The sequence below is a fragment of the Carcharodon carcharias genome, chromosome 14 (assembly GCF_017639515.1).
Source record: "Carcharodon carcharias isolate sCarCar2 chromosome 14, sCarCar2.pri, whole genome shotgun sequence".
In the NCBI taxonomy this organism is placed as follows: Eukaryota; Metazoa; Chordata; class Chondrichthyes; order Lamniformes; family Lamnidae; genus Carcharodon; species Carcharodon carcharias.
The window spans coordinates 41,683,256-41,696,596 of NC_054480.1; the positions used below are offsets into that span (position 1 = coordinate 41,683,256).

The 13,341-nt window shown below is 41.5% G+C and overlaps 1 protein-coding gene across 6 annotated transcripts in view; it reads left to right on the forward strand.

Annotated features, from left to right (window-relative positions):
• Positions 1–12,614: 12,614 nt before the first annotated feature.
• LOC121286930 (extracellular sulfatase Sulf-2-like) overlaps positions 12,615–13,341 on the forward strand; it is a 369,814-nt gene continuing 369,087 nt past the window's right edge. For 5 of the 6 annotated variants that reach the window (XM_041204226.1, XM_041204227.1, XM_041204232.1 and 2 more), the window contains exon 1: positions 12,622–12,810. The gene's annotated coding sequence lies outside the window, so the exon portion shown is untranslated. Of the gene's footprint in view, positions 12,811–13,341 lie in introns of all 6 variants that reach the window. The other variant, XM_041204225.1, reaches the window with a different exon arrangement.

The window sequence follows — 13,341 nt, forward strand, 5'->3', positions numbered from 1 at the left end:
CCAGACCCAAACCACCTGTTGTGTGAGACAGTTTTTTTCTCACATCACATTTGCTTCTTTTGTAAATCACTTTAAATCCATGCCCTCTCATTCTTGATCCTTTTACAAGCGGGAACAACTCCTCCCCATCTACTCTGTCCAACCCCCTCATGATTTTGAACATCTCTGACAAATCTCCTCTCAGCCATCTTCTCTCCCAGGAGAACAGTCCCAACCTCTCCAATCTATCCTCATGGCTGAAGTTTCTCATCCCTGGAACCATTCTTGTTAACCTCTTCTGCACTTTCTCCAATGTGTTCACATCCTTCCTAAAATATGGTGTCCAGAACTGTACACAATACTCCAACTGACGTCTAACGAGTGTCTTAAATAAATTCAGCATAACCTCCCTGTTCTTGTACTCTATCCCCCTATTAATAAAGCCCAGGATACTACAGGCTTTTTAACTGCCGTCTCCATCTGTCCTGCCACCTTCAATGATCTATTCACGAGTACACTCAGGTCTTTCTGCTCCTGCACCCCCTTCAGTATTTCACCCATTATTTTATATTGTCTGTCCATGTTCGTCCTACCAAAACACTTCTCCACATTGAACTTCATCTGCCACCTATCTGTCCACTTCACCAACTTGTCTATGTCCTTTCGAAGTTCTATACTGACCTCCTCACAGTTTACAACACTCCCAAGCTTCATATCATCCGCAAACTTTGAAATTGTCCCCTGCACACCAAGATCTAGAAAAAGCAAGGGTCCCAATAGCGACCCCAGGAGAACTCCACTACAAACCTGGCTTCCCATTTTTGAGCCAATTTTGCAACTATGTTGCTACTGTCTCTTTCATTCCATGAACAATAACATTTCTCACAAGTCTGTTATTAGGAACAGCTGCCACTGGAAAACATGTTCTGTGTTCACACCTTAAAACCTTTGTCCTTTTGGGTAGTTTTTTAACTCATCAGAACCCACCTACTTAGAGTTAAAATTGGGCCCAATCTGTCTTGCCTTCCAGCCAAACAAAAACCTTCCCTTTTGTTCCTTTCCCCTTTCCACTGTTCCCTCCCCACCACTCCTCCCTGCTCCTCTGCTGCACTTGCTTAAAACCAGTTACATTTCAAACTTTTCCAGTTCTGGTGAAAGATTATTGACCTGAAACATTGAGCAGAATTTTCCTGCTACCTTTGGGTTCAAATACACTTCCCAAGCCAAACCAGGGGAGTCAATTTCCTGGACGCTAGCTCCTGATTGGTCACCTTTATGCTCACTGTCCTAATAAGGATGGTGGGCAGATTCCTAATGCTGCTGGCCCAATCACAGGCTCCAGATTCTTGACAGTTCCATTGGGAAATATTGCACTGCTGAAGCAGGTAGGTGATCTTTAGGGTGCCTCCATTTTAAATCTACAATAAAATTTGAGAGGGGCCAAACAGAAAGTCCCTTTGCAGTCCCCCTGGTGAAAGCATTTAGGCTGCAATTGTGATCTTTGCTGCTGGAGGGTCCCTATTTGGAGCCTCCAGCTCCAGGATCCCAGCCTGTTGCAAGGCTGCCTCTGTGGAGTGGTGGTCTCCACATGCAGAAGGCTCTTTCACAGCAAAATGCTAGTGGGCCCCTTAAATCGCCCCTAATTGGGGCCTAATAATTTAAATTGGCTGCCCATCTCTGTGGTACAGACAGTTGATCCATATTCATGCCCACTCCTAGGAACTTTCCTGGTGGTGGAACTGTCCCAATGCAGCTCCCCCTTATTTTCCCAGTACCTGCCCCCCCCCCCCCTCCCCGCCACACCTCCAAGCTCAAAGAGGTCAGTTAGAGTTTTTTTTTTAATAGGTGTTGCATGAGAAGGCTGTAACTTCTTCTGGATACAGTAGATAATACTTTTTGAAATTGTACCTGCAGCCACTTTGTATCAGAGGCCCAGCCTTGTCAGCTAACAACAGCTCCAAACTTTTATATCACTAGGTCTCTCCAGGCAGCTTTGGATGACCTCTGCTTTAATTGGTGTCTTGGGGGTGCCTCAAATTTCTCATCCTTCCCTAGGGATTCACCAAAGCAAAGGCAACTAGTATTGAAATTTATCGAGTGGTGAGATTTCCCTAGTCCAGGATGTCATTGGTATCACCAATGTGACATTAAAGGGTCTAAATTGGAACAAACCCTAGATTTCATTTTTTGGGTTTTCATTCTGAATAATGCCAGCCATATTCAGCATGATTCTGCATGGCAATACTTACTATCCTGTAAGCTGTCAAAATTCTTTTGTTTTCCAACAATCAAATATATTAGTGTTATTCAGCTGGAACTGTGTGGTTAGACGGTTACTTTGAAATCTGGATGACTCATATCAGCAATACCTGATGATGGAACTTTGGCACCTGAGGACACGTACCAGCAGCAGGTTCAATAAAATGTTGTACATTCCATGAATCATTATTTAACAGACCACTGGAATTTTGAAGTCCCCCGGATAAATGGTTGAGAACCCGACAGTATAGATCTTCAAGAGTGTCTAGTATTATCACGGCACATTGTATCATCTTGCAGCTGGGAAAGAATTAGATCCCATTCCACAGAGGATGAAGAGGAAAAAGACAGAGGCAACTACTCTCTTGATCATAATAAGAGTACTTAAGAGAGAAGAGATAGTGGTATAAGATAACTCATGCTAGCAGCACAAGAGAATGGGCAAAAAAAGACTTTGCAACACTCACTGATAACCATCTCTCAAACTTGTAATACATTTCACATATCTTTTCAGGGAAAGGACACTCACAACTTTCAATCACTAAGAGAAATGGAGATTGACATAAAAATATAAATTCAGAGATTTTCCAAAGATTTCCACATCTACTGATTCATTCCTCTGAATGTCCTTTTACAATTTTTGGATGTGGTATGTGGCATTACCTCAGTTTCAGGCATTTGTCGGGTTCTTTCCTAGACTGTACAAATGTGAATTTAAGGAAAGGTCCGGGGGGTGGCATTCATCTTAGTGACACTGATATACTTGTAGGATCTGCTTCTGTTATCTTGACACTTGCACATTCAATGTTCAATGGGCCTGGGCCAAATCTTCCATCATGAGCCTTATTGATGCAGTCATATGGTCAATATTATAGTGACATCTACAAGCACACTGTGAAGCCCACTTGTTTTGGAAAGGGTCTTAGTTGGCCAATTATCTCCAATTCTTTTAAATATTTATTATTGTGATGTGGGGATCATGGGCAAAGTTGACATTTATTGCCCATCCCTCATTCCCTGAGAAAGTGGTGTTGGCCTTGCTTCTTGAATAGCTGTAGATTCATGCAGTGAAGATCTTGCTATTCGTTGTAGCAGTTTAATACAACTGAGTCACTTGCTAGGCCACTTCAAAGAGCAATTAAGAGTCAACCATATTGATATGTGACTGGCATCACATGTAAGCCAGACTGGGTAAGGATGGAAGGTTTCCTCCCTTGAACCAGTTGTGAATTTACGATAATCCAATCACTTCATGCTCAATTTTTACCAATACCAGATATTTTTATTTATGAAGAGATTCTGAGTTAGAAACTTATTTGCCCAGTTTTTTGGGAACAGGAGTTACGATTTGTGACCTTTCACAGTGAGGTGGACAATATGCAAAATGCATGTACCCAGCTTATCTGAATGATTGTGGCGCTAGCTGATGCACCTCAGACTCTGCTCACTGCTCCAGAACACTGCTGGTGAGCTCTGCACCCAGCAGGATGCCTCAGCGCCTTGTTTGCCAGTCACCTGGCTTTCTGTCTTGGGTACTAAGAAGCCTGTCTCTCCTTGTGGTTCTATGCACAGCAGCTCTCCACTGCAGCTTCTGAGGATCGTGGGGCTGGTAATAGCAGATGCTTTTGATGCTGCTCCTTCTCCTGCTGTTTGAATTCTCCACTTGTACTCTCAGTCTCTCATTCTCTCTTGGACAAATTTCTGTGCTGTGAGCCTGAAACCTGCCATGACTTTTTGACTACTATAGACAGCATTTCTTTCCTTCCTGGCAGTGGACCGCCATTCAGGAGTGTGAGTCTGGCTTTAAACCTACTCTGAATGTGAGCTTATATCCAGCTCCACCATGTTTCTGTCAGGCCAAGAGTCAATTTTCCAAACTTTATTTGTATTTTCTTTAAGAACTGATGATGGTATGAGGTGTGCCCCTTCCCTTTATTTCTTTTATCGCATTGCGAAATAATAAATTAGCTGATTGTAGTGCCTGTGCTGCCAACTCCTCATCCACTAATTTTCCATCACAGTAGGGCAAACAAAACAAACAGAACAATTTTTAGGGTGCACTGCTGTGTCTGCCATTCAACATCTGCCACAGTTGGCATAAATTAAGGAAAATGCAACATTTGCCACTGAACAACTGCACAGCTGGCAAAATAATATGTGACCAGCCAAATGCCAGAAAATGCTTTCATTCTTAAGTGATCAAAAGAGCCTCTGTTCTTTATCTGTAGGAAACCGAAAAGGAACTCCATAATATACACAAGACATTGTAGGTACTTGCAAGTCAACTAAAGCATTTCACCAAGTGATAATTTAACAAAAAAAATAATGATAGCAGTGGAGTTAAGTTCACCGTCCCTTAGCGCACGATAGTGTGAACCTGAAGTACAAATCCGGGCATTGATAACAGAAAAATGTCAAACTGCATCATAAAATCTGACACCAGGAATGAAGATCCAAAGGGTCTGGGAGAGGCGGAATTAAAGGAGACTTCACTGCTCCCTTGGCCAGCTGCCTGAAGGCTGCCTCTAGGCACCTGCCAGGCTTTGGCCTCAGTGGGGGCCCTTCCACTGCCAGTAAGGTCCCAGTGGTGTCACTGGGCACCTAATTGCTTATAATTATCTGCTGTGTAGTTCGCTAATGCCACTATCACTCTGACTCCAGCAAGGTTGCTCAGAGGTGGATTAATGTGTTGAGTAGAAGACCTGACACTCAAATTTAAAAAAAAACCTCTGTTCTCCTGCCTCCAAAGCATCTGATAAGATTCCCTTCAAAATGAGCAAAATATCAAGGTAGCTGAGAGTGAAGGAGGGCTGTTACTAAGTGTCAAACCCTGAAAGAAGATCAGAAACTCAAGTGGTGAGTCTTGACGATAGCTCAAATTGGACACAAGTATGCTAACTGTTAATATGCATCACTGTTCTATATATATAAAAAGGTGTTCAAGAAATTGCCACTTGTGATTTTACCTGAGATGAAAAGGATCTCTAACATATTGGCACATACATCATCAGAAGACCTGCTTTGCATTCTGGCTTTGTTACACACTCTTAGCTTGTGTCTGCCGACTGTTGCATGATTTTTAGGACAATAAGTTAATATGAGGTCATGGATGTAATTCTGTCCTGATTATGAGCACTGCTGATTCATGTGAATGCATGAATATTGTGTTTCTTTTGTTTGTTTGTAAGTTTGACAATGCAGGACAGTTGGTTATGAGATTAGGAAGCCCTGCCTCCAGTGGCCCCTTGGACCTTGTACTATAGTGACCTGTTCGAGTTTAGTAAAAAGCCTCTACTAAATAAAACAAATACTGCTTAGAGCTGCATCAGCTGACTTTCTGATCACAACTGATTTAAACTTAGTGTCACAAGTTGTACAATTTAAAATCTGGTACATACATTAACTCTTTCAGCACTGAATATCCATTCCACATTTTTGTTTCCAATGATTGATATCCAATATTATGCTCCCAAACTGGAACTTGTATTGAATCACAAACTTTGCAATGGGCCATTTTTTAAGCAAACCATAGATGTTACTGTATATTTTGCTGTCACAGCCTCAGATGGATTTGGCTATTGTTTCTGGTCTCCATGATAAAGCAGCCATTGCTAGATGCTCAATTTTTGGAAAAAAATACACACGTTCTTATCAAAGCAAAATATTTCAAGATTTTTTCTGGTTTCTGTTAGCCAATTCAGAAAAGAATTGGGTGGACTGGGAGCATTAAGCGCAACAAAATGTTGTCAGTGTGAGGCTTAACAATTTTAACCTCAAGGCCCCTTTTTAATACAATTGATTGCTGCCCATCCATTTGCATTGGACAGTGAGGAGCCCACCCATTTTTCTGTAATTTATGGTTGTACTAGATCTAGTTAAAGTAGGAATTTAGCTTTAAAGGAATGTTGAATTCTTTACGTTCAAAATTTGCTGTTCTACTCCTACAAGGAGGGAAATCTCTGAAATGGATTGCACAATGATGCTTCAGGCTTTCTGGTGCCTCTCTGGAATTTCTGGTGAAAGAAATAATTTCCCTAGGCTTGAATTTTTCGCACATTGGGCGCGCGCGATGGGTGGGCCTGGGAGCAGGTGGGAAACGGGCCCCTGACCACGATTTCACGCTGGCTGGCCAATTAATGGCCAACCAACATGGAACACGCACTGAGAAAGACTCAGCACCGCTGGTGGGGTACTGAAGAGGGCAGGCACCAATGTCACCGCAGGTGCTGGTGAGCGCTTCCACTGAGCTCCCTGAAAACAGACAGCTGCCCAGGGAGCTGCAGGTCTCCACAGAATAAGCAAAACAAGAAAAATGCTGCAAAATATGTCCATGCAGCACAATCAAGCACCTGAAAGTATACCTCATTAAAAAAACAGTCCCCGGATATCTCTCAATATTTTATTTCCCCACGGAGATTTCATCCCGCCCTGGATCGAGATTTGAGCAAAAAACATAAAGGCCGCTTGACCAATTGTTCCGTCCACCAACCATAAAAGTGGACGGGCCATGAAAAATTGCTTTCAAGTGCCTCCATAATGGGCTTAATTGCCTGCTTAATTGTCAGCAGGCGCATTTCCGACTGCTGTGCACTCATGCCGAGCGAGATATAGTGCAAGTGCGCGATGACATTGGGACGCTCACCCCTTGTCATCTTGTGCTATTTTGCAGCCAGATGGGTCAGGCACGCACCCACCCATGGGATGTAAAATTCTGGGCATAGTGCTTTTCATGAGTTCAGGGCATCCTAAAGCATTTAACAGAAGTATCTTTGAAACATTGTAATCCTGGAAAAATGTTAGTCAGTTCGAACATAGAAAAATCTCATAAACAGCAATGAAGTAAATGACCACCAGTTTTTCTGTTTTTGACGATGCTTCAGGGATAAATGTAGGTTGGGCCAGTATCCTACTCTTCTAATAGTGCTGTGAAATCTTTTACATCAATCTGAGAAGATGAGGTCTTGATTTAATGGCTCATTCGAAATACAGTAGTGCAGCACTCCTTTGGAACCGCCCTGAAGTGCCAATCTAGATAAGCAGATGGACATGAACAAAAGAGCTGAATTCAAGAGGTGAGGTAAGAGTGATTGTCCTTAACCGAGAGTGGCAACAAGGAGCCCTGGCAAAATTGAAGTCAATGGGAATCAGGGGAAAAACTCACCATTGGATAGAGTCATGCCTAGCAGAAAGAAGGATAGTTGCGGTTGTTGGAGCCAATTATCTCAATCTCAAAATATCACTGCAGGAGTTCCTCAGGGGAGTATCTTAGATCAAACAATCTTCAGCTGCTTCATCAATGGCCTTCCCTCCCATCAGAAGGTCAGAAGTGGGGATCTTCACTGATGATTTTGGATTGCACAGTGTTTAGTACCATTTGCAACTCTTCAGATACTGAAGCAGTCCATGTTTGCATGCAGCAAAACCTAGACAATGTTCCGGCTTGGGCTGATAAGTTGCAAGTAACATTTGCACCGCACAAGTGCTGGGCAATGAATATTTCCAATGAGAGAGATTCTAACCATCGTTCCTTGATGTTCTACAGCATTACCTTCACTGAATCCTATACCATCCACATGCTGGGAGAGTCTTAATTGGACCAATCATATAAATACTGTGGCAACAAGAACAGCTTAGAGGCTGAGAATTCTATGGAGAGTAACTCATAGTTGACGCCCCAAAGCTATTCACTATCTGAAAGAATACTCTCCACTTTCCTGAATAAGTGCAGCTCTAACAACACTCAAGAAGCTTAATGCCATCCAGGACAAAGCAACCCACTTGATTGAGACTCCATCCATATATTCACTCCCTCCACCACTGGCACACAGTGGCAGCAGTGAGCACTATATAAAAGACGCTGTGCAACAACTCACCTCGGCTTCTTTGTCAGCACCTTCCAAACCTATAACCTTTACCAGCTAGAAGAAAAACAGACACGTGGGAATACCACAGGAGGGATTTTATGGAATGTATAAGAACTGGAAATATTGTGTTTGGGGTGACTAAATTAGGTGAGAGCCAAAATCTTGATTTCCTGACAGCAGGTTCAGATGCGGAGATTAGCCAGCGGCATGTTTGTGGCATGTTGGGCTTCACCCAGTCCTGTGATGGGTTCCTGCTTGTAATATATTTGCATGCCTTGAATACTCATTGGCATAAAATGTCTTTAAAATTATGTCCAACCTTCAAAATAAAGTCAGTGGCACACAAGAATCTATGGCACCTGATTCACATTAATTTAAGGGTTGCATGTAACTGTCAGCTTTGTGCAGTTGTGTCTGAGGTCAGCAGTTTGCCTTGTTGAACTCTTAGACAGGAGCATGGCACCTTACATGCAGGCTCGGGGCTTGGCCTAAATAGCCAAGTGGTTATGGTACTGGGTTTGTAACCCCAAGATCAAGAGTTCAAATCTCACAATGGCAAAAAAACAATGTAACTTCATCTGAAACAGATGGAAACGTATCAAGTGTTCAAATCTCACAATGGCGCTTGGCCTAAATAGCCAAGTGGTTATGGTACTGGGTTTGTAACCCTAAGATCAAGAGTTCAAATCTCACAATGGCAAACTATGAAACAATGTAACTTCATCTGAAACAGATGGAAACAGGTTTACTCAAAAGAGTATCAAGAGTTCAAATCTCACAATGGCAAACTATGAAACAATGTAACTTCATCTGAAACAGATGGAAACGGGTTTGTACTCAAAAGAGTTACGGGACCAGCAAAAAAAGCCAGTGGTGAGGGGGACTGGGGGGTGGGGCATATGGAATGGGGCCGGGGGCACAGAGGAGGGAGGAGTGAAGTGGGAAGGGCCTGGCATCCTGGGAGTGGTGGGAGGGCGGTGAAAACAGACAGAGAAAATTAGGGAACTAAAGGGTGGTGTCAGTACTGTCCACTTGTGGGTCCATCTCAGGGTGTTGGCTGGCAGAGTCCTTACATGGTTTTGAGCTCACCTACACCATTTCAAATATCACCGCTGAAAGTGATCTCGGACAACGTCCTTTACAATGCATACCAGCTGAGCCTGCAAGTTCAGCTATATCCTACAGAGTGGCGAGTACAACACTGGACACCAACATGAACATTTAATAAAGAGTGAATGCAAAAACACAATATTGTTTCTTCAATAATAAAGAAATGTCCCTGGCTCCCTTGTAACTGTCAATGCATGCCAACCAACCATGAGATGTGCCAGAACATTTAGCTCTCTGACTAAGCTAGTCTCAACAAATAATAAGTGGAACCAATGTAACGTGAAATATTTACAAGTGAAATTTAAATTTGAAAAACGCCCCTGCCACCTTAGTGCTTTCAATAATTCTTATGTTAATGGCAATGGAGTTGGGCTGTAAATTTGTGGCCATGATGAAGATCCAGTTTGTCCAGGAGGCTTGTTTAAAGCCCGCCAATACTTGCTGCATTGTCAGCTCATGGTGGGTTTCACCACTGAAAAGATCCCACTGTTGTGTGATTGCATGTGTCTCCTATGAAACCGCCAGCACTTTAAATTTTAATTGTAATTGTATGGGAACTAGCAAGAGAGCAGAAGTGGCGTGGTGCCCACTTTCTGGTCTACCGACGGGAATGGCATGCCACAGTTAAAATTCTGTCTCACCTGTTGTATTGTTATATTATTTTTAAACAGCTGGGAACTAATTGTTACATGAATATTTATCCTTGGGTGCCACATTTACTGTTGCACTGCAGTCATGTACTAAGTAGCAATGTATCAATCTATCAGTCAACCAGCCCCAAGGGGAGCTGCAAGAAATACGCTTGATGAAGCTCCAGCATTTTGAGTCTAAAGTGTGATTATTCCTAACTTATGGGAACTGGAAGGCATAACACCACCACCTGCTAGTTCCCCTTAAAATCACACACCACCCTCACTTGGAAAAATATATTGCTGTTCCTTCACTGTTGTTGAGTCAAAATCCTGGAAACCCCTCTCTAAAAGCACAATAGCTGTACCTACATTACATGAATTGCAACAATTTGAGAAAGTGGCTCACCTCCAGCTTCTCAACATCAATTAGGGATGGGCAATAAATGCTGGCCTTGCCAGCAATGCCCACATCCCATGAAAAAATAAATAAAAAACAATCCCAGCTCGGCTTTGGTGGGCTAATTTTTTAAAAACTGCATGCATTAGACAGTGGATTGTAACAGTAAGGACTCAACAATGATTTCAACCTCCCCTCCCCCACCCCCCACAGCCCCCTGTCAGCCCCCATCCGTCACCCCACCCCAAACTCCAAACTGTTCCTCTGATATGGCAATACTAAAATTGTCCTTTAAACGTCCTGGTTAGATTTGAGAAATTTTCCACCAGGTATCTATTTTCTGAAAATTCATCTGCTTCACAGTAACCTAGAATGTCATCAAATATTATAAAACAGGCTGAGGTTAGGGTAATGATAAAGCAGAGCATTATACACACTATAGGAAGATGTGACATTCAGGTAATGATAATGTAGATTGTTACAATAAGGAGAGGTTAGGTAATGACAATGTAGAATGGCAATATAAGATGAATTGACAGGGTAATGAAAGCATAGACTGTTACACAATATAGTATGAGCTCAGGTTCAGGTAACAGTAACTTAGAATTTTACATGCCATAATAAGAGCTTGAGGTTTGATGGGGGAGATGGATCTGTTGTAATGCATATGGAAGAACTCCTAAATCAGTAATATTGCAATTGTAGCTCTAAAAGGGTTGCATTGCATCTTGTCTCCCGGGGAACAGTGAGATAGGGTAGCTTCTGTATAATTAGTGTAAGCACTTCTTAAAAATACTGCCAGGGCAAGTGAGTTATAAGAATCATTTAAACTATATTATAGCTAGATCTTACTTGCCTGAAATAAGATTCATTTTTTGGCACCTTTATGTACTGGTGTAAGCCATATTGTAACACGTGTTGATTCGGGGAACATAATGAAGCTGTCTTGAATTACATCTCCCAAGCAATAATTCACATGCATTTCTGGAAAATAATTACTAAGAACTGTTTTAATAAAGGTTTGATACAAAAGTAAAATCTGCACATCTTCTGGGAACCATATACCAAAAGGTTAGAAAAAATAATATTCCTGATAAGCTGTTGTGAATTCCTTAATCTGTATACCAGAACATGTTGATATAATGCAGGTAAATGATCATTTTTGATTTTTCAGACACGTGGGTGGTTAGTGAGATGACTAATGACACCCACAGAAAAACATCGAGAGGAAGATGAGCAAATATACAATAGCTTTCTGAGCGACTGCAGATATTCATTTAATACCCCACTCTCTGAATATTGAATCTCCTAGACAGTTTTGAAAGCTGATGTATGTTCTATTGTTTACAGCTGCAAAAGTCAGAAAATGCAATTCATTTCATGAAAATTAAGTAGATTTTTTAGAAATTTGTAGCAACTGCACAATATTTACAATTAAATAAAACTGTTTAATATACTGCAGCAAAACCTGCTTGTTGCAGTATCTCCAGTCCTGCAGGGGTTAATGTGGGTGCAATCGCTCTTCATCAGTAGTGACAAACTGGCAATAGTGATTTCACAGCCATTTTAATGTTCTTTTTCATTACGCTGATGTGTTGCAAAGCAGGCTGCCGATATTCAGTCGCTCACTTTGTGTTACAACTGAGGACCAAGTTCACCTTAATGGTTTTGTCTTTTGATTTGATAAGGTGACCCACCTATATTTAAAGTCCCTGTGAAATTGTTTGAAAAGATTCTCTGTATAAAAAAATCTCATCTACATTCAAACAAACTGTGTCCTACTGCAAGTTTATATGTGAACTACATTCTACTCGCATAGTCATTTAAAAATCTATCTAATTGATACATGATTCATTAACAGATTAATGTTTTGCTTTACCGCTAGGTGTTTACAAAGCTGGACGTGAAACACATTAATTCACCTGTACATTTTGCGACTCTTTTTTTCTCTGTCGCGGATTTGATTTCTAGGAATTAATGCCTTATTTACTGTATTAGGAGTGAATGCAATAGATTACTGCTGGAACCAATTAAGCCAGCTGTTTCCTGGTGAATAAAGTAAACCTTTTTTCCTCTGTGTCCATAAAAAGCAGCTGATCAGACGGAAATGTCTGCTACAGATGTACTGTGAATGCACAAATATATTCAGCCAAGAATCTGCAAGCTCCTTGAAACACCGGCAGCTTGGGTCTGCTTAAACACAACCGATCCACTGAGTAACTTTCCCTACCTTACATAGCTCATTTACCAATTTTGCTGTGCAAGGTACCAATCGCAGAATTCTGGAGTGCTTTAGATGGCAATCTATGCCCCGCCCCTGCTTCTAGGAAACACCCAGCCTGCAGCTTTCAACTGGGCGCAAACAGAGTACAGTGACTAATCCAGGCGTGTTTCAACAGATGGTTAGAGCTGGCCTAATTCAGTCATTGCAGTTGAATGAGGTTGAGAGGAGAAGCCATTGAGAGCCCTTTTCGGAGCTGTGTGGTCCCAGAGCTTGCTGGCATTGTTAAGAAGATCCTTTTTTGAGAAGACCCGTGTCCCAGAAATGAGAGAAGACTGACTGATAAAGGTAATATGAACTGCTGCAGTTTCACGCTTTACTTGTGAGACTGTGCTTTTTATCTCTGTATCAGTGTTTATGTATCAGGCTGCTTACAGTCAGCTTATACTGTTCTGAAAGTAAGGTAGTGTCACTTTATGAAAATAATCATTTTGTAATGAATGTTTTAAGTAAACCTTATTCGGAGCCATTCTGTGCTGTCTGTGTTTCATTTCTCTGTTACAATGTTTTCACCACTATTACTTTACCTCATGACGTATGGGACCCCAGTCTGATATAACAGTAACTAAGATGAATGAATTGAGTTAGTAAAGCTTATAATTTACTGTTCCTGTATATTGTGATTCTGTATAAATAGTATATTTAGCTCCCTTGGCAATGAATTGTTAATTATGGTCTGAAATTCTGTGTAGTTATCTGGTTGTAGTTGCAGAACAGTTCAAGATATAGTTCTGGATAGCGAGAGGACTTGACTTTGTTTTCTTTAATTCATTTTGTAAGCTCTTTAGTTTGACTTTTATAAGAAATTAAATTTACTGA